This window comes from Lontra canadensis, unplaced genomic scaffold (assembly GCF_010015895.1).
Source record: "Lontra canadensis isolate GAN:19392208 unplaced genomic scaffold, GSC_riverotter_1.0 scaffold66, whole genome shotgun sequence".
Lineage (NCBI taxonomy): Eukaryota > Metazoa > Chordata > Mammalia > Carnivora > Mustelidae > Lontra > Lontra canadensis.
In genome coordinates, this window is record NW_022631060.1 from 6,129,593 (window position 1) to 6,150,732 (window position 21,140).

Sequence of the window (21,140 nt, forward strand, 5' to 3'; positions counted from 1 at the left end):
CAGCATTCTGCTGCTACTTTAGCCTAATAGGTAACATTTTGATGCCTTTCGCCATGTTTTTATAGCTCTGCCAAAATCCAAAGAATACCTGAATGGTACCACTAGCACCTCATTAACTTGTACTTAGAGCCTTTAGAATGATAGGTACAGAAAAGGACCCAGCAGTGAGCTTTAGAATATTTAATAAGGTGCATGGGGATGAGTGCAAGAATGAGCCACTGCCATTCAGTTCCATGCTTCTGTCAGATTGTCTCCCAGATTTTTTTTCTTCTCTGTACCTTGGTGCGAGTTTTAACATTATAAATAGTAAGGCTTTATGTAGGGTATTTTCTAGTACCATTCATTTAATAAATATTGAGCATCTATGGTATCCCTTTAGGAAAGGTGGATTGTGATGGGAGATAAAAAGGATCTGGTATTTAGTTGAGCAAATTCTCAATTTTTCTACTTCAGGCTTCTACCTGTGACTGGTTCTAATTCATAGATGGCCAAGATGAAAATAACTGTATGTATATGACTTGTAACTTACTGAATGTTTGCTCTGTATGAAACCCCGTGATTGGTCATTTGTGTGTGCTCATTTAATACTGCCAGCAACCATTTTTCTGTAAATTATGATGTTTGATTTCTCTTACTCTCAAAATACAAACAATTTTTGAACGCAGAGGCTGTCTGTGATTGGGAGCTCTAGTGACTAAGATAACAATTCCAGGAAAACTGTTGGTGGAGCTAAGGGGATTAAAGTTGAAAAGAGCTACTGGCTTCTACAGGTAAGAAGTGGTCAGTAACAAAGATTATGAGTATAGTCTAGAGTTAACTTTCCTTGCATTTGTCTCTCTCTTTTTTTTTTTTTTAAAGATTTTATTTATTTATTTGACAGAGATCACAAGTAGGCAGAGAGGCAGGCAGAGAGAGAGAGAGAGAGGGGAGGGAAGCAGGCTCCCCGCTGAGCAGAGAGCCTGATGCAGGCCTGGATCCCAGGACCATGGGATCATGACCCGAACCAAAGGCAGAGGCTTTAACCCACTGAGCCACCCAGGCGCCGCGTTTGTCTCTTTTATCTTTCTTGGCTGGGTCTGCCAGTCCCACTTCTTGGAGGGTGGTGCCTACTTTGATTTCCTTTTCTCTGAAAAGACGGGCCCATCTCTCTTTGGCACTTTCATTGGTGCACCCATTGGTCTGATAGGTGGAATTGGCAAATTTCAAAAGATGGAGACTATAACCGTGTTTGCTTCAACAAATAATTTTATATTCTGCAGGGTATTGTTGTAGGTGCTGGATATAGTTCTGGAGCTTACGGTATGGGGGGGACAAAGTAATGTCAAATAGAGAATTTATTTAGATGTGAGTAGTGGGAGAAGGTTTTTTTTTTTTTTTTGAGGTGATTGCATGTCATAGTAGAGTAGCTATGGAGGTAATATATTTTTCTTTATAAAACACAGTGGTTAAAATTTTAAGGGAGTTCTTTTTTTCAGAGCATGTCTCCCTGTTAACAGCCTAAGCAGTTTTTGATGACTGTCAAAATCTGGGCTGGTTTAATGCTTCGTTCCTACTGTGCTCTCTGATGATTGTTAAAAGGCAAAACTATTAAGAACAGTGGAAATGAATTCTAAAATTTTATTTAAATTGGACTTGCTGGTATTTCAGCATTAAGTTTTTTGAAATTAGTATTTAAACTTCTGGTTAGATGTACCTCTGAGTTGAGGCTTCATAGTCTGCTCTGTGTAATAGAATTATATCTCTTAGCTCAGGAGTCCTGTGGTAGTTGAAGAGTAATGCATTCATACACGGATTTCTGTAGCCTTTCACCATTCCTTCTGGTGAGTAAAGTGTGCTTAGCATCCGCCTGAGAGCTGGCTTTAAATATAGTTTATGAAGTACTTGACTGGTTGGTCACCTAGTACGTCTAAGTACACTCGGTAGAGAATACAAAGATACCTGTCCTCACCTTGTCTGCAAGCAGCTCTCCGTCTAGGCCTTGGGTGTGCAGCTAATTGTTTTATCACTGAAAGTCAGGTGGGGATGGGAATGGTCGTGCTTCTGTAGCATTGGCATCTGGCCCAGATCTGACCCATCTCATTCTGGATGGGTCAGAGGACTTAGGAGAGCTGTTCTCAAGGTGATATTGGGGTTTGATTTGGTGTTAGACCTTAACTTTGACATAAAAGAGTCTTCCAGGCTTCAAAATTGGGGTTAACTTGGGTGAATGCCAAATCAAATCCAGCTCCTCAGACCAGAGCTACCTCACACTAAACTAGACTCTAGGGAGATAGAGTCCTGAGAGGTAGAGCATTAGCATTGTGGTTTTTGGGTTTTTTCTTTTTAGATTTTATTTATTTATTTGACAGAAAGAGTACAACCAGGGGGACCAGCAGAGGAGGAGAAGCAGGCTCCCCACTGAGCAGGAAGCCTGATACAGGGTTTGATCCCAGGAACCTGGGATCATCATCCAAACTGAAGGCAGATCCTTATCTGAGCCACGCAGGCCCCCCAGGATTGTGGGATTAAGTGCTGTTGCAAACTACTGGAGTAATGTTTGCTAAGTACGGCGTTTTATGAGGTCTCATGCTGAGGTAAAAAAGAACTCCCAGAATAATGACAATGGGAAGAAGTCCCAGGAACATTTTGCTTTGGGCTTGGAGAACAGTATAGTCTTGGTTGAAGCAGAGCAAAGTAGAATTACAGAAAGGAGTTCCACGACAGAATTTTAAAATCCCTGTATTTTAATATTTTGAGGAAATTTTTGGTTCATTTGAAGAGTGTGAAGCTTGAATTCCTGATAAAGTACATAGAAAAGAAATGAAAAAACAGGGGTGCCTGGGTGGCTCAGTGGTTAAAGCCTCTGCCTTCGGCTCAGGTCATGATCCCAGAGTCCTGGGATCGAGCCCCACATCGGGCTCTCTGCTCAGTGCAGAGCCTGCTTCTCTGTCTCTCTCTGCCTGCTTCTCTGCCTACTTGTGTTCTCTGTCTGTCAAATAAATAAATAAAATCTTTAAAAAAAAAAAAAAAGAAAAGAAAAAAGAAAATAAATGAAAAAACAAATGTTTTACCAAAACTTGTAAAATAGAATTATGGGGCTCAACCTAGTCACGATCATGTCAGCACTGTTAGTAATACAATTGTCAGCCAGCTAACTAAATTGGGAGAATGGGCAAGTGTGGATGAGTGAATTATGAGATGTGTAAGAGCAAAACTCCTTCCATAGTAGAAATTAACATAATTTTAAGAAGTGGTAAATGGAGAATAATGACTATCTTGCGAGTCCCATAAAGGTAAGAACAGCTATAAAAAGTTGTTTCTGGGAGAGAAGAGACTTGAAAACCTTATATACTATTTGTTAAACCATGTTCATGGATTTATTATTATTTTTTTTAAGATTTTATTTCATGGAGTACGGGTAGGCAGAGGGAGAGGGAGAACCAGGCTTCCCACTGAACAGGGAGCCCGACATGGGGCTCCATCCCAGGACCCTGGGATCGTTACCCAAGCCAAAGGCAGCCGCCTAACCAACTGAGCCACCCAGGCACCCCTCATGGATTATTTTGATAAAAATAAACTTATGCTAACAGTTTGTTAAGCTTGAGGCGATGGCTGAACACTCAGGTGAACCTTTTCAGCTGGAAGAAGCAGGGAGAGTTACTTTATTGACCAGTAAATAGCGTTTCTGAGATAACAGGGCAGGGATGGTGCTAGCAGTCGTGTGTGGTCCCCCCCCCCCCCCCCCACATCACGGAGATAAGACACCAAAGAAAGGAAGTGCTTAGTGGTAAGTAAACATTAAAAACTGAATTGAGCTTTTTTTGTTTGTTTTTGTTTTGGGGTTTTTTGGTTTGTTTGTTTTTTGTTGTTTTTTACATTTCCACCTAGTTTCTTTTTCTTTTCTTTTTTTTTAAGATTTTATTTATTTATTTGACAGAGATCACAAGTAGGCAGAGAGGCAGGCAGAGAGAGAGGGGAGGAAGCAGGCTCCCTGTGGAGCAGAGAGCCCAATGCAGGGCTCCATCCCAGGACCCTGGGACCATGACCTGAGCCGAAGGCAGAGGCTTTAACCCACTGAGCCACCCAGGTGCCCCTGAGCATTTTATTACTGCTCCTGTTTTGTCTATCTTGTCAAGGCCAGCAGAGGGAAACTGCTCTGCTCTTTGTCCACCGGGGCTAGTTCTTCTTTAAGGGCTGAGCCTGCTGGTTTCATTCAGCACCTCTGTCCAACATGCTGAGTTGTCCTTACTCCATTATGTAACAAGATGGGACCTCTCTCAGTTGCACCATGTAGGAAATGTTAAAACCAGATGTGAGGGTCTGGCACTTCCTGAGTATAGAACTTCCAGTCTTACCGATATCATCCAGGCTGTTGCAGGAGGAGGAAGGTAGATAGTTTTTACCCAATGACTTGAGCTGGAGTAGGACTTTCTGATTTATTTATAGCCTTGAAATGGTTTGAATAACAGGCTTGAGTAGTGAACAAAGAAGTTTTTCCTGAAAAGCCTGGGACTGGGAGCTAAGATGCCAAAAAACATTTCCTATAGTTTCACCATGGTACCATCTAAAAATGCCGAAGACCTGGCAAAGACGGGGAACCAGATTTTGAATATACTTCCATTTAAAAAAAGTTTTATGGAATGAAATTAATATGAGGTTATAGGATTATATATTTAATTAATACATTTTCCTCATGTCTTTTAGTATCTCTGAAATTTGAATGTATTTTGATACCCATAGTTAGCAGTGCCTGGGTTTTAGTGGTATGTGAAACAATGATGCACCTTAAAATCAATGACATTTTGTATTAAATGAAATATGGTTATGTTGATGAGTGCAAATCTTATCTGTAAGCTATATTCATCGAAGTGGAATGGCATTTTACATTTTGGTACATGATAGATTGTTATCAAGAGCTGTACAGTTGAGGGGGTCCTGGGTAGCTCAGTCCATTAGGCATCTGACTTTTGGTTTTAGCTCAGGTTATGATCTCAAGGTCGTGGGATCGAGCCCCACGTTGGACTCCATCCTCCTCCTCCTCCGCACATCTGCTTGAAATATTCTCTCCCTCCCTCTCTAAAATAAATAAAATCTTTACAAAAAAAAAAAGTTATTACAGTTTATATTCCCTCCATCAAGGTATGAAAATGTTTCCTTAAACCCTGATCTAGTGCATTGTTGATCTTTTCCAGCCCAATAGTTAAAAATGATATAGTTAGGGGCACCTGGGCAGCTCAGTGGGTTAAAGCCTCTGCCTTGGGCTCAGGTCATGATCCGAGAGTCCTGGGATCGAGCCCCGCATTGGGTGTTCTGCTTATCGGAGGGCCTGCCTTCTCTCTCTCTCTCTCTCTCTCTCTGCCTGCCACTCTGCCTACTTGTGATCTGTCAAATAAATAAAATCTTGAAAAAAAATATACAGTTAAACTTAGCATCTGTTTTTATGAGTGCGGTAAGTCATCTGTATTTTTAACAGCCATTTGTATTTCCTTTTTTTCTTCATGTTCTTAGTTCTTAACCTTTTTTTTTTAAAGGTTTTTTTATTTTTGTTTTTTAAGATTACCTATTTATTTGACAGATCACAAGTAGGCAGAGAGGCAGGCAGAGAGGAAGGGAAGCAGGCTCCCAGGACCCTGAGATCATGACCTGAGCCGAAGGCAGAGCTTTAGCCCACTGAGCCACCCAGGCGGCCCCATTCTTAACCTTTTTTAAAAGGAGTATTGGTTTTATTAATTTGTGGAAACAATATATAAATTAAGGAAATTTTGTGATCTAAGTTGCCAGTGTTTTTTCATTTGTCACTTAATGATGTTTTTGTCGTGTAGAAAAATTTTATGTGTGGTGGTTGAATTTCCAGCCTTTTCTTAAGACTTGAGGATTTTGCATCATACTTGGGATTTCTGCACTTGAAAAAGAAAAGAATTGGAGCACCTGGGTGGCTCAGTCGTTAGGTGTCTGCCTTCCGCTCCAGTCATGATCCAGGGTCCTGGGATCAAGCCCCAGAGTTGGGCTACTTGCTCAGCAGGAGACGTGCTTCTCCCTCTCCCACTCCCCCTGCCTGTGTTCCCTCTCTCACTGTGTCTCTTTCTGTCAAATAAGTAAATAAAGTCTTACCAAAAAAAAAAGATAAGAAAATTCTTAGCTTTTTTTTTCTGGTACGTTTTGGTTTCATTTTTTAAATCGAGAATTTTAATCTATTTGGAATTTGTTTGTATGAAGTGTGACAGGGATCTCTAACCTTTTTTCCAGATGGCAACTCAGTTGGGGAACTAATTGAAAGAAATCTCAATTGCAGTGGAATGAAGGGATTAAAATAATGCTATTTAGAATATACCTCTTTTTTTCTGATTATAAGAAGGAAGACATTTGGGGCGCCTGGGTGGCTCAGTGGGTTAAGCCGCTGCCTTCGGCTCAGGTCATGATCCCGGGGTCCTGGGATCGAGCCCCGCATCGGGCTCTCTGCTCAGCAGGGAGCCTGCTTCCCTCTCTCTCTCTCTCTGCCTGCCTCTCTGCCTGCTTGTGATCTCTGTCTGTCAAATAAATAAATAAAATCTTTAAAAAAAAAAAAAAAAAAGAAGGAAGACATTTTAGCACCCTTTTTGATGAAAGACTGGAATGAACAGGACATAGATGCCTCCTACCTACTCAACAAACCCTGCTTATCGAGAGGAACCACTGCCTTAGACTAATTATTAAATCATAGTTTCTAGTGGTTGGCCTGGCAGCAAAATCAACCCTTGTGAATCTGTGCCTAGAGTGCTTAAAGTACTTAGGCTTTACTTTATGGAGTGTTAATCAGGTTTGTTGGGGTTGGCGTGCCTGTCCTTCAGGATTCATTCTGTAGGATTCAACCTACAGATCTTGATGAAGACCCGGGGGTGCTCCCCAGTCCATTTGTGACAGTGCCCAGGACTCCTCTATCAGGATGGGGGCCCATCTCTTAGTCAAGATGGATGAAACTGATTTTGCCTTCCTCACCTGTTTCTTCTCTACATTGTAACACTTTCTAACTCTGGTGAAAAGCATAACATACCAACTTGGGGGCAGACACGCAGGTTTTAACTCTACATTTTCTTTGGCAAATTATACTCATTGGTAGTCTAAGACAAAACTTCTTTGCTCATATTTGCTGAGGGGGCTTGTTCTACTTGATTGGGCTGCTCCAGTTCCATCTCTGCATTGGCCTGTGTGACCTGTTCTTATATTTGCTCTCTTAGGAGTTATTCAGGTGTTACGGCCGTTTCCTTGAAATAGGCCGTGTACAATAGGTAAGTTATCTGGCTGTAAGATATATCTTTGACTTGGCCCAGGTTATGGGCCATTATGTTGGCCCAAGTAGAGCTCTTAATCCCTCTGGTTGTCAGCTGAGCAGTAGACTTGCTGAACCTTTACCCCAGTGGCTTTTCCTAAGTGGTTGTAAGTCAGGTTATAGGTTCTAGTGCTGTATTAGCAGATGTCTTACTTTCTTGGGTGTCCAGAGCCATGGGTTTTGTGTTTTGTTTTTATTTTCCCTTCTTGGCATCCAGTTCTTCTAAATTCTTATGCTACAGCAAGAAGAGTTTCCCTCCACCTTTCCCAATTTCACGAAACTATTTGATAGACTTTACATGGCATGATCTATTATGTTGTCTAGCATTCCTCCTGGCGGGTGGTTTTTCATCAGAAACTAATTTCTTACGTAGCTCATATAACTGGATTTAGAAAGTTACATTAGAATCATAATGCTAGACTTTTATCAAAGTGAATAATAGAAATGGTAGCTGGACATCATAAAAAAATTAAGTGGGGCATCTGGGTGGCTCAGTGGGTTAAGCCTCTGCCTTCGGCTCAGGTCAGATCTTAGGGTCCTGGAATGGAGCCCCACATCAAGCTCTCTGCTCAGCGGGGAGCCTGTTTCCCCTCATTCTCTGCCTGCCTCTCTGCCTATTTGTGATCTCTCTCTCTCTCAAATAAATAAAAAATCTTCAAAAAAAAAGTTATAAAGTTTCTTGAAACAAATTTCCTTTAGGTTTTAGTGTTGGAAATCTTTTAAGGTAGGAGGTGGATAAGAGATCTGACAGTATTTTTCCCCTTCCCCAATGGATAAATCACATCAGTGGTGCAGGAACTGACGTGGAAGGGTGTCTTGGTTTTTTTTGGTTTGGAGACAGTCCTTCCAAAATGTCAGCCTCTTAATTTCTCAGAACTTACCTTCTGTTCTTATGTCAGCCATCTTGTGTCTTTCCAGATTGCTTTCTTCAGTATTCCAACCCTTCCATCCCATTGGAACTAATTCATTGATGCAACTTTTCATTGTCCCTCACCCTTATATTCTCACTTCCTTGCCCAACTTGAAATATGTGCCAGTCATTATCATTTCTTTGCTTACAACCTTTTCCTTGCAACCCTTGGGGCCACCCAGTCCCCCAGCTTCATCGTACACAGTTGGCAGAACCACTTCCCAGATTAAATCCAGTTCATCTGTTCACAGTCACTTGATTGATGAGGCTGAAGGTGATGGAGAAAAACAGTCTTAGTGACTGGTCTCACTTCGATGAGAGCTCACGAACCTTGTCTTGTGTGGGAGACCTGTGGTTCTGCCGGACAGTTAGGAGTTACAGGTCCCTAGTCTGTTCTCTGTCTCTTTCACTTCCTCTCTTAGGCTTAACTCACCTACTGGCCTACTTTACTTATGCTTAACTGAGAAAACAAGCAACCAGAAGGGAGTTTGCGCCTTCTCATCACACTTGGTCCCTTCCAGTATCTGCAGCCACATCATGTTCCCTCTGGTTAGCTTACTTATACCTAGGACCAGTGCCCCACCTAATACCGTAAGGCCCAGCTTGCTGCTGTAGTTCTTTGCCTCTGCTGTCATCCAGTTTTCCTCTTTACTGGGTCATTCTTACTAGCATTACAAATACTGTAACTCCCCCTAAAAACATTTCTTGACTATTTCTCTTGCTTGTTACCACCACTTTGTTTCTTCATTCCTTTTTGTAGCAAAACTCCTCAAAGGCATTTTCTTTGGTTTCTGTCCGTAATTATTGCCATCCATTTTCTCTTAAACCCTCTTTATTTTTTTAAAGATTTTATTTATTTGAGTTGGGAGGAGAGAGCGAGCCGGAGGGAGAGGGAGAAGCAGGCTCCCCCCAGAATCATGACCTCAGTCAAAGGCAGATGTGGCACTGATTGAACCACCAAGGCACCTGCTCTTAAACCCTCTTTTTTTTTTTTTTTTTAAGGTTTTATTTATTTGAAAGAGACCGAGATAGACTCAGGAGAGGGGTGGCAAAGGGCAAGGGAGAAGCCGCCTCCCTATGGAGCAGGGAACCCGCCCGCCGCAGGGATCAATCATGACCTGAGCCGAAGGCAGAGGCTTAACCCACTGAGCCACCCAGGGGCCCCTCAACTCTTCCCTTTTTAATATAAAGCTATTTCCTGGGGCACCTGGGTGGCTCAGTCGTTAAGTGTCTGCCTTCAGATCAGGTCACAGTCCCAGGACCCTGGGATTGAGCCCGGCACCAAGCTCCCTGCTCTGCTGGAAGCCTGCTTCTCCCTCTCCCACTCCCCGCCCCCGCACTCCTGCTGTGTTCCCTCACTTGCTGTCAAATAAGTAAATAGATCTTTAAAAATTTTTAAGTTTTATTATTATTTTTTTATTTGACGGTGAGAGGGAATACAAGCAGGGGAAGCAGGAAAGGCAGGCTTCCCTCGGAGCAGGGAGCCCGATGAGGGGCTGGATCCCAGGATTCTGGGATCATGATCTGAGCCAAAGGCAGACATCCAGTGACTGGGCCACCCAGGCACCCCTTAAACTTTTTTAAAAATTTAATTATTTTGTTTTTTATTTGACAGAGAAAAAAATTTTAATACAAAGCTATTTCCTAACACAGTTTCCTATGTTCACCGTTAATCCTTGAGTCATGCGGACTAACACAGAGGAGGAACCACTACACCACCACAATGGGCATATGACATGAGCAAGAAATAAGCTTTGATCTTTTTAGTTTAAAAAAAAAAAAAAAAGGTGACCACATGACTTAGCAGCATAAAATCATAAGTAATGTTCCTGTGGAATGGTAGGGGTAAAAGTCTGATTAAATAGGTTTTAAGGAGATGCCTGGGTGACTGAGTCATTTGAGCATCTGCCTTTGGCTCAGGTCACAATCCCAGGGTCCTGGGATCCAGTGCCTTATTAGGCTCCCTGCATAGCAGGGAGTCTGCTTCTCCATCTATCTGCTGCCCCCTCCTCCCCCAACCCGCCTATGCTTGCTCTGGTCCTGCTGACTCTTAGCAGGCCCGGTGTGAGGTGTGTGACTGACACACTTTTTACAAAGAAAAAAAAAGGTTTATTGAGGTGTCCTTTCTGTGAAGTAAAATAACACTGATTTTAAGAATACAGTTTGAGGGGTGCCTGGGTGGCTCAGTGGGTTAAGCCTCTGCCTTCGGCTCAGGTCATGATCTCAGGGTCCTAGGATCCAGCCCCGCATCGGGCTCTCTGCTCATCAGGGAGCCTGCTTCCCACTCTACCTGCCTCTCTGCCTACTTGTAGTCTCCATCTGTCAAATAAATAAATGAAATCTTAAAAAAAAAAAAAAAGAATATAGTTTGATACATTGATAAATTACAAGATGAAGAACATTTTTGTCACCCCAAAAGGCTCTGGTGCTGCTTTGCAGTTGATCCCCTCAGCCCTTGGTCAATTTTTAGGTCATCTATCTACTTCTATCTTTGGTATTAGTATTTTAACATAGTTGGCTACTTTCTGTTCCTTTTTTTTTTTTTATAAGCTTTTATTTTTTTATTTGACAGAGCGAGAGAGGGAACACAAGCAGGGAGAGTGGGAGAGGGAGAAGCAGGCTTCCCCCAGAGCAGGGAGTCCCCGATGTGGGGCTGATCCCAGGACCCTGGGATCATGACCTGAGTCGAAGGCAGAGGCCTAACAACTGAGCCACCCAGGTGCCCCCACTTTGTTCCCTTAACACTTAATTCATTTGACTTACAGGACATGATGCCTGGTTTTTCTACCTTTTCATTTTCCTCTGCTCGTTCCTCTCTCTCTGACCTCTTGACGTTAGAGGCTCCATAGTTCAGCTCTGGTCTTTGGTGATCCTGTGGATTCAAATGCCATCTATATATCAACATTTCCAAGTTAAATCTCTCGTCTAGATCTTCCAAATTTCAGATTCGTATTCTACTGCCCATTTGCTATTTTTGCTCAAGCGTCTGGTATTTCAAAACTTGTGTAAATTTGATCTTCTGTTAAGTAACCCCTTCTGCCACCACTCCTCTTGTTCCCTTCCCTTATCTCTGTTGATGGAGCCTCCATACTTCAGTTATTCTGGCCAAGAACTTGCTTTCACCCACGCTCCGTCCATTAGGAATCCTGCTGGTTTTACTTCTCACATCTTCTGGACTGTTGGTCCTCTAGTAAGAGCCACCATTTTCTCTCCCCTGGATTTCCTAAGTTCCTTCCCAGTTGATGTCCCTGCTTCTATAGTATCTACTGTCTGTTCACAATAAGCAACCGGAGTGTTCTTTTAATCTGCCATCTGTTCACAGCATAGCAACCAGAGTGGTCCTTTTCTTCAATTTTATTTTATTATCATTGTTATTTTAGTTAAGTAGGCTGCATGCCTAATGTGGGGCTTGAACTCAGGACCTGGAGATCATGAGTTCCATGGTCTATTGGCTGAGCTATCCAGGTGCCCCTCAGAGTGATGCTTTTATTTTAATTTTAAATTTTTTTAATATATTTATTTGACACACAGACACATACAGCGAGAGAGGGAACACAAGCAGGGTTGTGGGGGAGAGAGAAGCATGTTCCCCACCGAGCAGGGAGCCTGATGCGGGGCTTGATCCCAGGACCTTGGGATCATGACCTGAGCCAAAGGCAGCCGCTTAACCGACTGAGCCACCCAGGTGCCCCCAGAGTGAAGCTTTTAAAGTGGAAATCAGATAGTATGAAATGCCCCACCCCTCAATCCCCCTACCCCATCTAAGGGCTCTTCCTTTCATTCAGTCAGAGTCAGAATCCAGTGAAAGGCCTGTAAAGCCCTCCATGATCTGCCCCACTTCTCACCTTAGCTCTCTCTGTCCTACTTGTTTGCTAACTGGGCTTCAGCTGTACCATATCCTGGACGTTTTACAGCCAGGCCTCTTCTCCTTTAGCATTTACACTGGCTGTTCTCTAGATGTTCCTTAAAGTACCCCCCCTCCTTTTTTTAAAAAATAGCAGATTTGGGTTTTCAAGGTGAAAGGAAGCTGGTACTTTCAGGGCAGTGAAAATGAAACTGGGGCTCTATTCTCTCTTTTCTCCATGCTTTCCATTTTATTGGTATCACCAATTCCCTTGGCTTTTTATCTATCATCTGTATTCTGAAGTTTCCCACATGTGCATCTCCAGCCCCCAGCTTTTCTTCTCTATGCTCAAGCAGGCTGATTGTCTAAAAGGCAATGGAAGTGTGATTCGAATTTGTACCTATGGTTTCTTCTAATTTGGATAACTGCCGCTCTCTCCAAAAGGGTATATGGAATTTTTCTTTGAGGACAGTCAGTTGTCCTCTGTGTATGCTTTTGAAACTCCATGGGTATTCCTTGGTCTAGATGGAAAGGGTCAGAAAAGAGAAAAACTTAATTCTTACCAGTGATGGTGAGGAAAGACTTCTTGATGTAGCTATTAGAGAGACATTGGTTGGGTTTTTTATGTGCTGCAAAGTGGATCTCTCAGGTCTTCAGGTGAACTCACCAATACCCCTTCCTTCCTTTTTGTTCCTTTTAATTCCTCTAAGTAAACTACCTAAGGTGGATGCTAAATCTGGATGTTCCCAGAGTTCTCTTGGACCCTCTTCCGTCTACAGTCTCTCTCTGGGTTCCCCTCTCTGCTCCCCACCCTCTGCTGGGACATTGGGCAGTGTGAAGTTTTTAATTGTCGAAACTGGGGGGTACTCCTGGTATCTAGTGGGCAGAGCCCAGCGATACTGCCAAGTATCCTACAACGCATGGGAAAGAATTCCTCCCCCCAAAGAATTACCTAGCCCCAGATCTCAGTAGTGCCAAGGTTGAAACCCTGTTCTAGGCAATTATGAATTCCTTTGGTTTTGTATACCAGCCGGAGTTGTGCTGAGCCGTAGAATAGCCACACACCGATAGGGTGCTGTGCTGTGAGCATAAAATACCCAGGGGGGTTCAGAAGCTTAGTAGGAAAAATAATGTAAGACATTCATATTTAAGTGCTCATATCAAATTATATGAAATAATATATCGGATATATGGGTTAAATTATTAAATAGTTAATTTAACCTGTTTCTTTTTACTTTTCTAAATGTGGCTGTTAGGGTAGCCGATGGCTCAGTTGGTTAAGCGACTGCCTTCAGCTCAGGTCATGATCCTGGAGTCCCAGGATCAAGTCTCACGTTGGGCTCCCTGCTCAGTGGGGAGTCTGCTTCTCCCTCTGACCCTCCCCCTTCTCATGCTCTTTCTCGATCTTTCTCTCTCAAATAAATAAAACCTTTAAAAAAAATAAATGTGGGGCACCTGGGTGGCTCAGTTGGTTAAGCGACTGCCTTCGGCTCAGGTCATGATCCTGGAGTCCCAGGATCAAGTCCCACATCAGGCCCTCTGCTCATCAGGGAGCTGGCTTCTCCCTCTGCCCCTCGCCCCTTTCATGGTCTCTCTCTCTCAAATAAATAAAATCTTAAAAAAAAAAAAATAGATAAATGTGGCCTGCTGTTAGAAGTGTTCAAATTACAGTTGACCCTTGAACCATATGCATTTGAACTGTGTGGATTCACTTATATGTAGGTTTTTTCCAGTACATATGGTACAATACTGTAACTGTGTTTTCTCGTCCTTAAAGATTTTCTTAGTATTTTCCTAGCTTACTTTATTGTAAGGATACGATACGGATCATGTAAAGCATACAGAATACATGTTGATCAACTGGTTTATGTTATCAGTAAGGCTTCCGGTCAACAGTAGGCTTATTAGTAGTTAAGCTTTTGGGACTCAAAAGTTGTATGTGGATTTTTGGCTACACAGGGTCTCAGTGCCCCAACCCCCATCTTGTTCAAGGGTCAACTGCATATGTAGCTTGCATTTGTGGCTCACGTTACTTCTGTTGGATTACACTGATCTGGCTGCTGAAGAATGAAATTTACTTCTCTTGTCCCAAACCTCTCCTCTGTGCTCGGAGTTCAGGGATCCAGAGGCCTACAGTTTTTTCCGTGGTTGTCTTCTTTTTTTTTTTTTTTAAGATTTATTTTTTAAGGTATTATTTATTTGAGAGAACGAATAGGGAGAGTCAGAGGGAGAGGGAGAAGCAGACTCCCGCTGATTGCTCGGAGCCTGACACGGGTCTCCCTCCCGGACTCCTGGGATCATGACCTGAGCCGAAGTCAGATGCTTAACCCACTGAGCCATCCAGGCAGCCCCAGAGATTGATTGATTGATTTGAGTGAGGGCGCATGAGCGGGGGCGGGGGGGGGGGGCAGCGGGAGAAAGAGAATCTCAGGCCGACTCTGTGCTGATTGTGGAGCCTGACCCAGGGCTCTGTTGTCAACCCGAGATGACCTGAGCCAAAAAACAAGAGTTGGACGCTCAACCAGCTGAGCCACCCAGGCATCCCTCCGTGGTTGTCTTAATATGCTCAGATTCGATATGTCTGAAATAGAATTCCTGAGTCTCCCCACTCCAAAAGTGATTTTTCTTCCAGTCTTCCCTGTATCTTTATTTCTTCCTTTAAAAATTTTTTTTAAAAATTTGTATTTATTTGACAGCACAGTCAGGGGAAGCCAGCAGGCAGTGGGAGATGGAGAAGCAGGCTCCCGCCTGATGCAGGGTTCCATCTCAGGACCCTTGGGATCATGACCTGAGCCAAAGACAGACGCTTAACCAGCTGAGCCACCCAGGTGCCCCTCCCATATCTTTAAATAGTGTTTCCATTCACTGACTTGCTCCAAGGAGATTTCTGGTAGTCATCCTTGATTCATCCCGTTTCTCATTTCTTATGTTCTTTAGCACATTTTGTATCAAATGTTGTCACTTGTGTCCATGTCTGTGTCACAGTGATAGTCAAGACCATATGCTTATCTCCTACCCACCACTACTCCATACAGTAGTAACCTTTGCCTGGTTTGTCTTCTGTCTTCCTGTTTGTTCTCTTCAATTAATTGATTGATTAATTTTTAAAAGATTTTATTTTATTTTTTTTTTTAAGATTTTATTTATTTATTGACAGAGATTACAGCAGGCAGAGAGAGAAGGAAACAGGCTCGCCGCTGAGCAGAGAGCCTGATGCGGGGCTCGATCCTAGGACCCTGAGATCATGACCTGAGCCCAAGGCAGAGGCTTTAACCCACTGAGCCACCCAGGCGCCCCTTTAAAAGATTTTTTAAAAAATTTATTTATTTGACAGACAGCGAGAGAGAACACAAGCAGGGGGAGTGGGAAGGGGGAAGCAAGCTTCCCACCAAGCAGAGAGCCAGACATGGGGCTCATCCCAGGACCCTGGGATCATGAGCTGAAGGCAGACGCTTAATGCCTGAGCGACACAGGCGCCACCTCCCCTTCAATTTAATCTCCATTCAGTAGCTGGGATGATCTCGTTCAATATAAATCTGTTACTCCACAACTTTGAACCTTTCAGCAGTCTTCCATTTGCTTTGGAACAATGCCAGTCCTCTACTTCAGCCTAAAATGCTTTGAAATGTCTGGCCTCAACCTGACTCTAATCTTAGGACCTTTCCCCCTCACACACCTTTTTCTTTCTTTCCTTTTTTTTTTAGATTTATTTTTAGAGAGTATGCAAGTAGGAGCAGCAGCAGAGGGGGAGAAAATCTTGCTCGGGCAGACTCCCCACTGAGTGTAAAGCCAAAAGAGGAGGACAGCTTGGTTCTAGGACCCCGAGATCATGACCGGGGCTGAAATCAAGAGCTAGCCGCTCCTCTGCCTGAGCCAACCAGGTGCCCCCTCACCCATCTTTTTCTAACCACACTGGCCTTCCTTTCAGGTCCTAGTTCACTAAACACTTCCTCCCTTGGGGCCTTCTTTCTGTCTGGAAGGATTTTCCCTTTGACCACTTTAGGGCTAATTTCTATCCTTAAGATCGTATCTTCAGGATCAAGCGTCAGAGAATCCTCCCTGTCGACCTCTAAGTAGATGCCCCCTTCCATTTTTCCCTACCATTGTGCCCAGTTTATGTATTTTGTGCTTAACCCACTTTCTTTGCTTATTTATTGAACGTTTTCCTCACAAAATTATAAGCTAGGGAACAGGGAATTGCCCCTGTGCCAGGCAACAGTGCCTGATACATAACAGACATTTAATACTAAATGCATATGTGCGAGCTAGCATTTGAATTACGTGCTCTCCTTGAGAATATAATACCTTCTGCTCTTGTCCCATCCATTCATTGCCTTAGCAGTTATAGTCACTCAGGAAATGAGTGCGCGCATAGAACCAGGCCTTAGAGTAGGACCAGAGGATTGCTAGATACCTACTTTTAGGGCTGGAGTTGTGCCCTATCCCGTAGGAGTTCAGTCAGTAAAAAGCAGAGAAGGTTGAACTCTTTGATAACCTCGGCAGGCCTTTGAGCTTTGAGATTTGATGATCCCTACTGAGCAAGTGGGTTTGTCTTTGGGTCTCAGAGCTGGGTAAGGAATGGAAGGAGGAGTTGGAATCCTCGAAGGACTAGAGAGAGCATGATGTTAGCTCTCCTTCCTCTACCTTTCTGCATGTATCACCCTCTTGGTAATTTGTCATTATAGATTGTGTCTTTGAGATTATGCCTACTCCACTAATTGGTGAGCTCCAGAAGGGGTGGAACCTTTTCTTGCTTGCCCACATCACAGTTTATCTGATAGGAATGTCCAGTTGAGTGCTTTACATGTATTCCAAACAGCTTTTTCTTTTTTTTAAGGATTTTATTTATTTGACAGAGCACACAAGTAGGGGGAGCGGCAGGGAGCAGGAGCAGCAGGTTCCCCAGGAAGCGGAGAGCCTGACTTGGGGTTCGATCCCAAAACCCTGAGATTGTGACCTGAGCCAAAGGCAGATGCTTAACCAACTGAGCCACCCGGGCGCCCCTTCCAAATAGCTCTTAACAGGAAGGTTATTATTCCCCTTTTCTGCTGAAACAGGCTCAGAGGGGCACCTGGATGGCTCAGTCGCTTGAGCGTCTGCCTTTAGCTCAGGTCATGATTCCAGGGTCTTGGGATCGAGCCCCACATCAGGTTCTGTGCTCCTGGGGAGGCTGCTTCTCCCTTTCCTCCCCACTCATGTGCTCTCTCTCTTTTTCTCTCTCAAATAAATACGTAAAAATCTTTTTTTAAAATATTTTATTTATTTGACAGAAATCACAACTAGGCAGAGGCAGGCAGAGAGAGAGGAGGAAGCAGACTCCCTGCTGAGCAGAGAGCCCGATGCGGGGCTTGATCCCAGGACCCTGGGATCATGACCTGAGCCAAAGGCAGAGGCTTTAACCCACTGAGCCACCCAGGCGCCCCGTAAAAATCTTTTTAAAAAAGACTCAGGTTAAGTAACATGTGTAAGGCACAGAAAGGGGTATCTCAGTTTGGTGCTCCAGTTCTAGAGCCCAAATTGCAGGCTTCAGTGAGTGTGCTGAGGCTTGTGGCAGTGCACCCAGCTCTGCTTTTGGGTGAGCTCTGTTGTGAGTTGCACCCAGGATTTTGGCTTCCTTGTGGGGCCCAGGGTTCTGTGCCTGTCTGATGCAAGTCTGGTTGGCCCAGCCCTCTCCCATGCAGTGCTTCCAGGTGGGCACGTGTATGAGCAGCAGTGTGGTCCCTGGAGCGCTGGCCAGCTGCCCAACTTCAACGGTCTTGTGTAAAATTCTTCACTGTGTCTCTGTGGTGGAGCGGGGGACAGTTCTGCAGCCCCTGAAGCACGCCACACCCCAAGGTGGCGGGAATAGAACGGTAACTTCGGTGGGGAGAACCCTTTCCCTAACCACTCATTTTCCTAATTCTCATGGCCACTGCCCTGCTTCAGAGATACCAGAGCCAAGGGCAGCCAGGGCCACCATCTCTGGCGGTCTAGTTCACCTTGCCAAATGAAGAGGCTCAGAAACCGAAGGTTCCTCCTCCATGCGGATAGGGTCTGCCCCTGAGACTGCTGCGTCTGTTTGCCAGCTCCTTCCCTCTAGTAGCCTCTCACTGTGGCTTTCTGCTGCAGAGCAAGCACTGGGGATCCCAAGTCTTTCCCTCAGCGCTGAGTTGGGGGAGGGGAGCCAAGTCATTTACCCTTTTAAACCTCTGTTGCGTTCATTACCAGGGCGGCCCAGGATACTACCTTGCTGGGCTCTTACAGACTAGCAGAGATGATGGATAAATCAAATCTTGAGGGCTGTTGTGCAGTTTGAATTTGGCTGGGATCTTCAAAGGGCCTGCAAAACTAAGGTACTGCTGATTAAAATCATCTCACCAGACCTTAACAACTCTTCCCTCGTGGGTTCCTGGGGCTAACGTCCTTTCTGGTACTTAGTTCTCCTCAGCAATAGAACATAGCCCAGACCTTGAAGCCCCGAGATGGGTTATTCTGACAAGCTGACAGTTTTTCCCAGGAAAGCGTTTTGGTCTCTGCTTTCCTCCTTCCAAATCTGGGGCAAGGACCAGATCTGTGAACCAAATCCTGACAAGCCATGAAGCCAACCTTGGGCAAGTTGCTTCTCTTTTCTGGGCCCTCTTGCAGCCTGCCAACCCTTTCTTGCCTTTCAGACAAGCTCTGGGCAATGCGTGGAGTGCTGAGGGCCTGGTATCTTTTCGTGCCACATTGTGTGGCTCTGCAGTGCTGCTGGCCTGCAGGGTGGAGCAGGCCTTGTGGTGTACGGTCTGCTGTTGCCAGCTAGAAGCCGTGGCAGATCTGTGTCTCCCCTCCCACCCCAGGGAAGGCGTTGCAGTAAGAACTCAGGGAGTTCTCAAACACCACCTGGGGGAATCTGGACGCCTTTCTTCTGGGGAGCAATATTGAAGTCAGGCTAGGATTGATTTTGCTTTGTACTTGAAGCGCCTTACGCTGCTGCTGGTATGGCTGGGCCTTGCGTGGGTAGATGCTCAGAATCCCCCCCGCCCCAAGACAGTGGACCCCTCAGGAAGAAATTCATGGAGATGGAAGACCCGGGCTATTCCTCATTCCCATTCCTCATGCCCAGGTCGGGTCAGGGATATCCCTTGGCCTTCATTATCCCTCCATTTTTCACTGTCTCTGTACACTGCTCAGTTTATTTGTTGCAAAGGAGAGAGGTCTTAAGGCACAAAGAATAAGCAGTAATTTTGGTAGGATTGCAGAAATAATTGCCCTTCTCTGAACCCCACCCAGTGCTTTTACCTTTCTCCTAGCAATTAACGTTTTTGTCGTACCATCCTCTCGGCTGAGACCGTACCTCATTCTTCATCTCTGCCCCTCAGTGGGGCCTTGTACAGAGAGCCCTTAGGGCCTGGCCAACAACAGGTGCTCAGCAGATGTTAGGGTGGGAGAGGCACAGCTCATTCTGTTATTTAGGGATTGGTTAACCTCAGGGATTTAAACCCGACCCCTTTGAGTGCCCCTTGAGTCACATGTCCTTACGAATGATCCTCTTCCGTCTGTATTTTTTCTCCTTTTAAAGTGTCACCTTTTTTTGGCTTCATGATTAGGGGAGAGACCTCTGTTTTGTATCACATAAATTTCACATTTGTAATACTATTCATTTTTTTCTTTCTTTTCCAGAGTGAGTTTTTAATAAGAAAAATGAGTCTGGTCCTGTTAACCCCCCAATTTAAAATCCTTTAATGGCTTCCAGTTAGTCTTGAAGTGAAGATGAAATTCCTAACAGCCTATAAGGCTCTAATGAGCTGTGCGTGTAACGCACCTCCTTCAGATGCCTCCTGCTGTTTCTTCTGCCACAGAGCTCCCTTCCTGGCTCCTCGTGGGTGCCACGCTTGGCCTGATCAGGGGTCTTCACGCGTACTGCTTCCTCACTTGGACGAGCAACTGCCCCACTCCCCCAACCTCCCGAATCAGTCACTGTTGTTTCCCTAGCATCCTGTCCTCCACCCTCCACAGTACCGATCAGAGATGTAATTAAGATTTGCCTCTCTGCTAGGAACCACATAGGCTGCCTTCATCACCCAAATCCTGACCCACAGTAGGAATTCAGTCACTGATAGATGAATTCACAGGCACTTTTAGTGTGAGAGGCCTCATGGGACTCTGAAGTGGTCTACAATGAGAAACCTGGTCTTAGTGAATAAAAGGGATTTATGGCCATAACATGCAATTTCTCATGGTAATAACAGATTTAGAAATAAACACATTTGTTCCTACTCAACAATCTTCTTACATTGGCTGGAAACTAACCCCTTTCCCAGTATACCTATTTGGGGGGCAATGAAGGAATTTTTTAAAAAGTGGTATTATTTACTTCAGAGAGAATGAGCCGGGGGTAGCAGCAAAGAGAGGGAGACGCAGACTCCCTGTTGAGCGGGGAGCCCGATTTGGGGCTCGATCCCAGGACCCTGGAATCATGACCCGAGCCAAAGACCGATGCTTAGCTAATTGAGCCACCCAGGCACCCCATGAAAGGTGTTTTTCTTCCCCTCCTCAAGATTTTGTCAGAACACAAGCAGGAGGGGAGAGAGAGCGAGAAGCAGACTCCCTGCCGAGCAAGGAGCCCGATATGGGACAGGATCATGTCCTGAGCTGAAGGCAGGCACTTAACTGACTGAGCCACCCAGGCATCCCATGAAAGGTTTTTTGTTTTTTTTTTTTAAAGATTTTATTTATTTGTCAGAGAGAGCACAAGAAGGAAAGTGGCAGACACAGGTAGAGGAAGCAGCAGGAGCAGGCTCCCCCCTGAGCAAGGAGCTTGATGTGGGGACTCCATCCCAGCACCCTCGGATCATGACCTGAGCCAAAGGTAGCCGCTTGACCGAATGAGCCACTCAGGCGTCCCAAAAGGGTTGTTTTTTTTTTTTTAAGGGAAAAATACTTTGTAGGATTCTGCAAGCCCCCGCCCCCCGCAAGAAACTTATTAACCATCTAAACTGTGCTGTACAGTGTAGAAGCCACTGGCCACTTGTGGCTAATAACTAAAATAAAAAACTGAGTTTCTCAGCTTCACAGGCCACATTCAGTACTTAACAGGCACACGTAGCTAATGGCTATAAACTGAGGACAGCACAAATCTA